This window comes from Aotus nancymaae, unplaced genomic scaffold (genome assembly GCF_030222135.1).
Source record: "Aotus nancymaae isolate 86718 unplaced genomic scaffold, 86718_ANA_hifiasm-v0.15.2.pri h1tg000020l, whole genome shotgun sequence".
Lineage (NCBI taxonomy): Eukaryota > Metazoa > Chordata > Mammalia > Primates > Aotidae > Aotus > Aotus nancymaae.
Genome location: NW_026988432.1, coordinates 18,442,152 through 18,452,339, shown reverse-complemented (window position 1 = coordinate 18,452,339; position 10,188 = coordinate 18,442,152).

Here is a 10,188-nt window from a genome sequence, read left to right as displayed (position 1 = left end):
ATGGGATGTTTTCTTCTTTTTTGATTAGTTTTTTTGTTAGTGTATAGAAATGCAACTGCTTTTTGTATTTCATTTTGTATCTTGAAACTACTGAATTTGTTTATTAGTTCTAACCATTTTTTTGTAGAGTCTTTAGGGTTTTCTACGTATAAGATCATGTTATCTGCAAACAGAGACAATTTAACTTGGCCAGTTTGGATGTCATTTATCCATTTGTTTGTTTTTTGCATAATTGCTCTGGCTAGGACTTCCAATACTATGTTGAATAGAAGTGGTGGATGTGTGCACCCTTGTCTTGCTCTGGATCATAGGGGAACACTGTTGAGAATGATGTTAGCTGTAGGCTTGTCGTATATGACCTTCATTATGTTGAGGTACATTCCTTCTATGCCTAATTTGCTTAGAGTTTTCATAATAAAGATTAGAGCAGAAATAAATGAAATAGACACCAGTATTTGATAGAAACAATTAACAAAACTAAAGGTTTTTTTTAAAAAAAAAGCTGACAAATTTTTAACGAGACTAACCAAGAAAAAAAGAAAGAGGATCCAATTATAAATAAAAGGAGAGACATTACAACTGATTCCAAGGAAATAAAAAGGATCATAAGAGACCATCATGAATTTTTATTATTCTAAGATAATCTAGAAGAAATAAACTCCCAGAAACATACAATTTACCCAGACTGAATAGTGAAGAAATTGGAAATCTGTATAGATCAACAAGGAGATGAAATCAGTAATTAAAGACCTCTCAACAACAACAATGAAAAAGTCCAGGACCAGATAGCATCATGGGAGCTTTAACACCAATCCTCTGAAAGTCTTCCAAACAAATTGAAGATAAAAGAACTCTTCCAAATTCATTTTAAAAGGCCAGCATTACTCTCATACAAAAGCCAAATACGGACACCATAAAAAAAGATAATTATAGATCAATATCCCTGATGAACACAGGTGAAAAAATCCTCAGCAAACCAAATTTAACAGCACATTAAAAAGATCATTCACCATGATCAAGTGGGATTTATCCCTGGGATACAAGTTTGGTTCAAAATATGCAAATCAGTAAATATGATATGCCACATTAACAGAATGAAGGATAGAAATCATATGATCATCTCAACAGGTGCAGAAAAAGCATAAGGCAAAAGAACATTCCAATATTCTACATTCTGAAATTTAGTATAAAGCGTGCCTATTTTGTAGACTTTGTCAAACTTTTGCTGCCCTGAAGGCAAGTCAGACAGTTCATGGTCCTACAGGAAAGGGCAAGCCACAATCTCCTCTTCCTTCTCCCCCGTTCTCCTGTTCCTGGCCTTAGTTATTATCAATGCCATGTTCATCTCAGTAACATTACTGAGCTGGATACCATGTGCCAGCTCATTTCATTTCAGCGGTCAAAATTATTATAATCTTTCTTCTCTGCAATCCCCGTATCCAAATTATGCATGAGTTCATTTGACTCTGCTTCTCCACCACTGTGCAGGCCGCTGTCTTATCTTGCTTGGACAGATGACTGAAGCCTTCCAACTGGTCTCCTTCCTGTACTCTTAGCTCTCTTCTCTCCACTTTCCATGCAGCAGCCAGATAACTGTTGAAAAATGTAAATCAGATCATGCCACTCCCTGCAAAAAATTTATCTAGAGGCTTACTGTAACACTTAGGATAAAATCCAAACTCCTTGCAGTGTTCCAGAAGACTTACTGCGTTTCCACTTCTCACACCTCCTGATTTAACATTTCCGACCACTTTCCTATCCTCACCAACTTGCTCCCTGAGCTGCACCCCCACTGGCCTCTTTCCTCTTCTTGAAATCCTCCAAGCTCTTTTCTACCTCAGGACCTTTGCACTTACTATTCTCTCTGCCTAAAATGCCATCCCTCAAATATTCACGTGATCTTCTTATAATTCCTTTTTTTTTTTCCCATGGCGACTACCACTCTCTAAATCTATCTTTTGCTATCCTCCTCCCTTCATTGGAATCTTAGCTACCTTATCTGTTGGATCTCCAGCACCCAGAACATGTGTTGCACACAGTGGTGATTGAGTCCATGAATAACTACAAGGAACTCTATTTTTCACACAAGGAAGCAGTTAAGCAACTTGTCCGATTTCACACAGCTATTAATTGGCACAAGTATACATTTTTCCACATTCTTATACTCACTCATCTGGAGTTTTTCTAAAATATTAATTATTTCCCATGTGTTTGGAAAATGTCAAACTGCTTAGCTTTCCTTCCTAAATAGTCCACAGAAATCATTTGATCACTTTCAAAAGGCATTTCAGTCCAATCCAGTCTTGTTAGCATCAGCGCTGGCTGGGGTTTCCTCCACCGCCTTTGATGTGAGCGTTCATTAAATGAGGAGACAGGGGTTCACATGCCTCGCCATTGCCATCTTGCTCAGAACCCACACCACTCTAGAGAATGTCGTTTTTTCCCCCAAGGTGGCTCCAGCAACTCTACTGTTTACTTTAGTTTACTTTTACAGTTCACTGTGATTTTATGAACATTTGTTTGTTGGGTTTTATTGTGCTTTCACCTTTGACCCCTTAAGCCCTAAAAATGCTGCTCCTATGTGTTCTGATGAATCTGATTAGCCCCTTTTAGCCACCAGCTGCTTTCAGCAGGCTTTACAAGATGCTCTCCAGAAGTGTCTTCATTCAGATGTCGGGAGTCCACCGAGCTTACTGCAGGGTGTGTGCGTTGTCAGTTAAGTGAATGATCTTTAAAGAAATACAACTTCAAAATCTTTAAGCGTTTCTGAAATGAGTTAAGAAAATAAGTAAACATCATTTTGTACATATATGCTGTTTCTTTAACTCCAGAAATTAGATCCATCTAAGAATGATGTCTTTAGCATGTAAATGGAGTTGTAAAAATATATTGTTTTCGAAGGATGGTAGCATTTTAGAGTTGGGTAAAGGTGCTAAACTTTGGCATAAGTAAGTTTGTTTGTTTTAGTCTTTTTACTTTTGGTTAGGTTTGAAATTTTTTCATAACCAAAAAAATATTTCAAAAAGCAAAAAAGCCACAAGGTTTCTAAATCTGAATTTAATTTGTATAATTTCAAAATTTATTACATTCTCCAAGCATAATTTTTGCAGCTTTCAAAACTGCTCTTTCTAATGTAGATGAGCAAAGGATATTATGGTCTAGGAATTTCACTTCTGAGTATATAATCGAAAGAGTTGAAAGCAGGGACTTGGACAGATATTTATACACCCATGATCATAGCAGCTTTACTCTTAATAGGCAAAAGCAACCCAACAGTCCATCAGTGGATACACGGATAAGCAAAACATACAGTAGAGCGCTATTCAGGCGTAAAAAGGAAGGACATTCTGACACATGCTACAACATGGATAAATCCTGAAGCCATTGTGCTAAGTGAAATAAGCCAGTTACAAAAAAACAAATACTATATGATTCCACTCATGTGAGGTACCTAGAGTAGTCAAATTCATAGAGACAGAAAGTAGAAAGATGGTTGTCAGGGGCCAGGGTGAGAGGGCAGTGGGGAGTTACTGTTTAATGGGTACAGGGGCATGGACGCTCAGTTTGCGAAGGTAAAGTTCTGAAGATGGATGATGGTGACGGTTGCACAGCAATGTGAATATACTTAATGCCAATGAAATGTACGCTTAAAGATTGTTAAGATGGTACATTTTCTGTTGTGTATTTTACAATTTAAAAATTAATAAAATAATTTCTTTTTCTTTTTCTATTTGAGACAGGATCTATTTTATCACCCAGGCTAGAGTACGGTGGTGCAATCATAGATTATAGCTCACTGCAGCCTCTCTCTCCTGGGCGTAAGCAATCCTCCCACCTTAGCCTCCTGAGTAGCTGGGATTACAGGCACACACCACTATGACCCGCTAACGTTTTTTTATTTTTAAGTAGAAACAAAGTCTTGCTATGTTGTTCAGGCTGGTCTGAAACTCCTGAGCTCAAGGGATCCTCCTGCCTAAGCCCCCAAAGTTCTGGGATTACAGACATGAGCCACTATGGCCTGACTAGAATTTCTTGAAAGGGAAATATTAAAACAAAAACAGAAACAGGGAGACTCTGAATTCCACTGCAGTGAACCCTCAAAGACTGTTGACATTCTTCTTTCTTTTAAAATTGTTATTTCTTCAAAAAGTCACATTATGGCCTTAAGGTAGAAGTGTCTTGTTGAGGTTTTCCAGTGATTTACGTGGTGTTTTTTAGGGAATACGTTTTATTTCTCCAGCATCTTCAGAGTGCACATGTGGATGTAACACCTGGTGATAGTGATTCTGAGAAAAACGTGGACTGGCCATGGACATGAGCAAGAGGAGGGGAAAGAGGAACACAGAAGCCTCCAGGAGCCCCACGTCCACGACCAGTGGAACATTCTGGGTTTAGCATGGTGCTGGATCTGAAAGTCCACACAAAGCATGCTACTTGTCGCTTGAATGCTTGGAATCACTAGTCCTGGAAATGCCTATGCAGATAACAAGACATAAGTTCTCCCTCCAGAATTATTCGGTTAGACTGTCACTATATTTTATTTCATTTTATTTTGAGACAGCGTCTTGCTCTGTCACCTAAGTTGGAGTGGAGTGGCGCAATCTTGGCTCACCAAAACCTTCGCCTCCCGGGTTCAAGTGATTCTCATGCTCCAGCCTCGTGAGTACCTGGGATTTCAGGTGTGTGCCGTCACACCCTGCTAAGTTTTGTATTTTGAGCAGAGATAGGATTTCACCATGTTGGCCAGGCTGATCTCAAACTCCTGGCCTCAAGTGATCCACCCGCCTTGGGATCCCAAAGAGTATTTTTATTTCATTTTAAAGTTACATTTTTAATGGCATTAAGAAATATAAAATTCTTACAGAAATTTGAATTTTTTGGTGAGAGTGATATTTATATATTGTTCAATCCTTTAACTTTTAAATGAAAGTTCTACACATGAATATAAGAATATGAGACAATTATCTATCTGAACTATTGGGCAGAGGAGAAAATGAGAGTTTAAAAATGCAGAGAATCCCAAATGTCATTGTATCATTTTGCTTCCATCTCTCTTCTGATCATACCTTTCTCACTAGAGCTGTTGATAAGTGAAGAAGTTTATTCATTTCAGCTTTGTCATTTAATCATAAAATATAAAGCATTTATTAAGAAAAACTTAAAACATATAGTAAAGTTGAAAGGATTATAAACACCATGGATCCACCATCTAGATTCTAAAATTAGTATTTTTCTATATTGTTCTATGACACCTATTTATCTCTCTAACTACTCACCAATCTCTTATTTTTTTATGTGCTTTTATTCTTTTTTTTTTAAATTATACTTTAAGTTCTGAGGTACATGTACAGAACGTGCAGGTTTGTCACACAGGTATACACGTGCCATGGTGCTTTGCTGCATCCATTCCCCTGTCATCTACATTAGGTATTTCTCCTAATGCTATGCCTCCCCAATCCTCCCACCCCCTGCTATCCCTCCCCCAGCACCCCCCCACCTCCCTACTGGCCCCAGTGTGTGGTGTTCCCTTCCCTGTGTCCATGTGTTCTCGTTATTTAACACCCACTTATGAGTAAGAACATGTGTTTTTTTTCTGTTCTTGTGTCAGTTTGCTGAGAATGATGGTTTCCAGCTTCATCCATGTCCCTGCAAAGGACATGAACTCATCCTTTTTTATGGCTGCATAGTATTCTATGGTGTATATGTGCCACATTTTCTTTGTCCATTCTATCATTGATGGGCATTTGGGTTGGTTCCAAATCTTTGCTATTGTAAACAGTGCCACAATAAACATATATGTACATGTGTCTTTATAGTAGAATGATTTATAATCCTTTGGGTTTATATCAGTAATGGGATTACTGAGTCAAATGGTATTTCTATTTCTAGATCCTTGAGGAATCACCACACTGTCTTCCACAATGGCTGAACTAATTTACACTCCCATCAACAGTGTAAAAGCGTTCCTATTTCTCCACATCCTCTCCAGCATCTGTTGTCTCCTGATTTTTTTAATGATCACCATTCTAACTGGTGTGGTTTTGATTTGCATTTCTCTAATGACCAGTGATGATGAGCTTTTAAAATAAGTTGCAGACTTCAGTGCATGTCACTTCCAGATTCTTCAGCATATATATACTTAGCTACAGCTCAGTATTTTTTTTTTTTAAGGATCCCAGCCTAGTGTTTTAGTTTTAGATGAAACTGCCAGAACTTTCCCCAATAATATACAATATATGCAAGCATACTGATTGCCTCATATCCTCACCAAAACTTGGTGTTGTCAGTCTTTTAAATTTTAAGCATTCTAGCAAGTCTGTTTTCATTTTCATCTCCCTGACAATTACATTGAGCACTGTTTTATATACTCGTCCATTTGCATACTTTACTTTGTTAAGTGTTTGCTCACTTTTTCTGCCCTTCAAAAATTTGTTTTAAAATTCGTTATTATTGAGTTGTAAGGGTTTAAAAACTATACATCATAGAATACTATGTATATGTGTAGGTTTGATGTGTTTCAAACCTCAGTCCTTGGTCAGATATAAATTTTGCACATATTTTCTCCAAGTCTGTAACTTGTATGTGGCTTGGCTATTTATTTTCTTCATGATGTCCTCTGATGAGCAGGAGTTTTAAATTTTGATAAAACCTAATGTATCAATATTAAATGTTTTTGTTCTCTAAAAAAGCTTTTCTTACTCCAAGATCACAAAAATTTTCTTCTGTGTTTTGTTCTCCCATCTTCATAGTTTTAGTTTCATGCTTAGGTCTGTGATCCACATTGAATTAAGTTTTTTTCTTTTTTTTTTTGAGATAGTCTCTCTCTGTCTCCCAGACTGGAGTGCAGTGGTGTGATCTCGGCTCACTGCAACCTTCTCCTTCTGGGTTCAAATGATTCTTATGTCTCAACCTCCCAAGTAGCTGGGACCACAGGTGTACGCCACTATGCCCAGGTAATTTTTTTGTATTTTCAGTAGATATGTGGTTTCACCATGTTGGCCAGGCTGGTCTCAAATTCCTGATCTCAAATGATCTGCTCACCTCAGCCTCCTAAGTTCTTACAGCCATGAGCCACCACGTTGAGCCTGGATTTTTATTTTCTATTAGTTGTTAAGGATTTTAAAAATCTAAATTCAACAGGGATATTGGTCTTCAATTTTCTTTTTTTAATAATGTTTTTGTAAGGTTTTGGCATCAGGGTTATAATTGCCTTATTAAATGACTTGAGAAGAATTTCTTCCTCTTTCTGAAAGAGTTTGGGCAAGATTATGCTATTTTTCCTTAAATATTTGATAAAAGTCACTAGTGAGGCCATCTAAGCTTGTGTTTTCTTTGTGGGAAAGGTTTTAATAATTACTTCTTTTTTTTAAGACATAGGGGTTATTCTACATATCTGGCATCAGTATTGGTGAGGCACATTATTTTCAAGGAATTTGTTAAGTTCACCTAAATATCTGTCAAATTTATTAGCATAAAGTTCTCCATAATATTCTTTGATCATTCTTGAGTGTCTGTAGGATCTGTAGTGTATCCCCTCTTTCAATTTTGACATTGGTCATTTGTGTACTCTTATTTTCTTCTTAAGCAATTCAGCTAGGTGTCTGTCAAGTTTGTTGGTCTTTTAAACAACCAACTTTTGGACTTCTTAATTTTTTCTAGTGTTTGTCTGTTTTCTATTTCATTAATTTGTGCTCTCTAGTGTTTCCTTCCTTCTACTTACTTTGCTGAGTTCTGTTACGTTTTTCTGAAGATTACTTTCATTTGTTTGTTTCGCAGTCAGCAAAGTGGCTGGATTCAAACTCAAAACTCTGTTTCTCCTAAGTGGGCAGTAACAGAATTCTTACTTCAGTTTGTTTAGCCTTCACTGGCTGTTTGGAGTATGCCTACTCTATGCATCGTTCAGAGATTAGCCAGGATCTTGAATAGACTTTATACACAGAATTCAGCATCCTCCTCCTATGGCTCTCTCCTTTCTAGGATTCGCTCTTTCATTTTGAGCTGCTGTGGGCACCCCAACCTCTGTTGGTTCTTCAAGCCATTAAGGCTGAAGGTTTTCTGAGTTTTAGTTGTCTTACTTGACTTCAAGTGGGGTCTGCCCTCAGATGAAACCTGTAAGCAAAGGAAAACTCACCAGTGCTTTTTTCTTCTTCTCAGTTCAGGTTTCATTTCTCTCCAGTGTGGACCTGCTTCTGGCTGCTCCAAGTGCATTCAGGCAGTTGTTTCTCTGTATTTTGTTTATAGTTTATGGTTGTTATTTCCAGGAGGGTTGATCCAGTAGGAACTTATTCTCCATTATCAGAAGCTGTAAACTCTAGATTTTTCACTATTAATTTTACTCCTCTCCCTGATGGTTCTGTTTGTAAGTAGGAATTTGACCAAATTTCTAGTGCCAGGAGCAAAACTGAGGTACTTATATAAGTCACAAACTAGACTAGTTGGTTTCTGGATAACCGAGCTCACCATATGAATTGTCTTTCAAAAGTAGAACTCCTGCTTCATAGTACTGTAGCCGCCCATATGTAATTGGGACTAGACTAACTCTACACAAAATTGGGAAGTCCATTTAATTTGTCTTCTTGGAATTTATTCTTCAGCACCTCTCCCCAAAGTCACTATGGTTCCTTCTGCCTGGATAGAAACTCCCCAACCTGCCCCTCCCGCCAGGATCTCTAGATTTTCTCTCCATGGGCAACACTCCATGTTCCTGATCCTTTCTCTTACAGCATCTATCAAAACTCTCTCTTCCTCCCCCTCACCCATGGGGCCAGTTGAAGCTAGTAAAGGGACTGAAACCTAGTTATGTGGCAGTGACAATGGGCTAATGTGTTCTCTTTTGCAAGATAAATCTCCACAGTGACCACCCTGAAACCATAGAATGAATTACAGAATGTAGAGTAAGCCAGCCCCTTGATTTTCATTGTTGAGAAAATGGATTTTCAGATATAATAAATGACTTGTCCAAGGTCATGTGCTAGTGGAATTGGGACTAAAATCCTCATTCCTGACCATGAGTTGGCTCAGGAATGGCTTCAAGCATCAAGTCCAGTGGCAGGGTGCAGAAGGCGACAGCATTGCGGTTTTCTGCATGGCTGGCTTCACTCCTAGATGCTGGCAGTCAGAGCTCAATTACCCAGTGGGTTTACAGCGTTCCTACTGTATGATGAGAATTTACAAAAAGAAGTAAGGATGTCTTCCTGATAAAGAGAAAACTGAGAGGGGATGTATCAAAGCCTGAGTGGGAATGTAGGCACAATCTGTGCAGTTCTATTCAACAGAACCGTGACCAGTGGATTAAAGATGCAACCATTTTCAGCTTAAGAGAAGGATTTTCTAACAACTAGATCTGTCTACAAATAGAGAGACTGGTGGTCAAATTTCCTTGGAGAAGCAGATAGTGAATTCTGTACCACTGGAAGCTTTCAAATAAGGCTCAATTGGAATAACTTGGAAAGGGTCCCTTTATTGTATGGGAGATTGAAATAGATTCCCTTCTAGTCCTTTATAATTGTTGGATTCTAGGTTTTGATGATGGGAGAACTTTTTGTGCACATCAACATCACACAGCAGAGACACCTATCTACCCTCTAGAGAGAAAGGGGCCTTCTGGATGCCCTAATACATGCCCTCCATCTCCCAAGCCACACACATGTGATTTGGTGTTGATTGGGGTGGGGTGGTTTGGTGAGGGGAGGGGTGGATTAGTGTGGGGTGGAGTGTTGTGGTGTAATGTGGTGTGATAGGTTGCGGTCTAGGGTAACATGATGTGGGATACCATTGTGTGGGGTGATGTGATGTACTGGGCTGTGTCATGGGGTTGTGCGGTGTGATATGTGAGGAATCACGGTCAGAGTCTTCCAGCAGCTGCGCAGCTTCATTAGACATGACCAAATTACATTGAAGTAATTTTGACGGTCAAGAGGAAGTGTTAGTGATTTCCTTAGCAGAACTGGCTGCATCTTTTACAAGAAAGCACATCTTCCATGTCATCCTGAGGTTAGTCTGTGGAACAATTTGGCAGCTGTAGTATTTTGTGTCATACAAAGTGTACAAACATCAGGCCACGTGCACTCCTCTCACCCATCCATACCACCCACCCCGTCAGCCACAGGGCAGACTCAGGCATGAAACTGAAGACAAATCTTATCTATTACATTGTAGTTTTTAAAAAAGTATTTTAAAGCTTTTGCT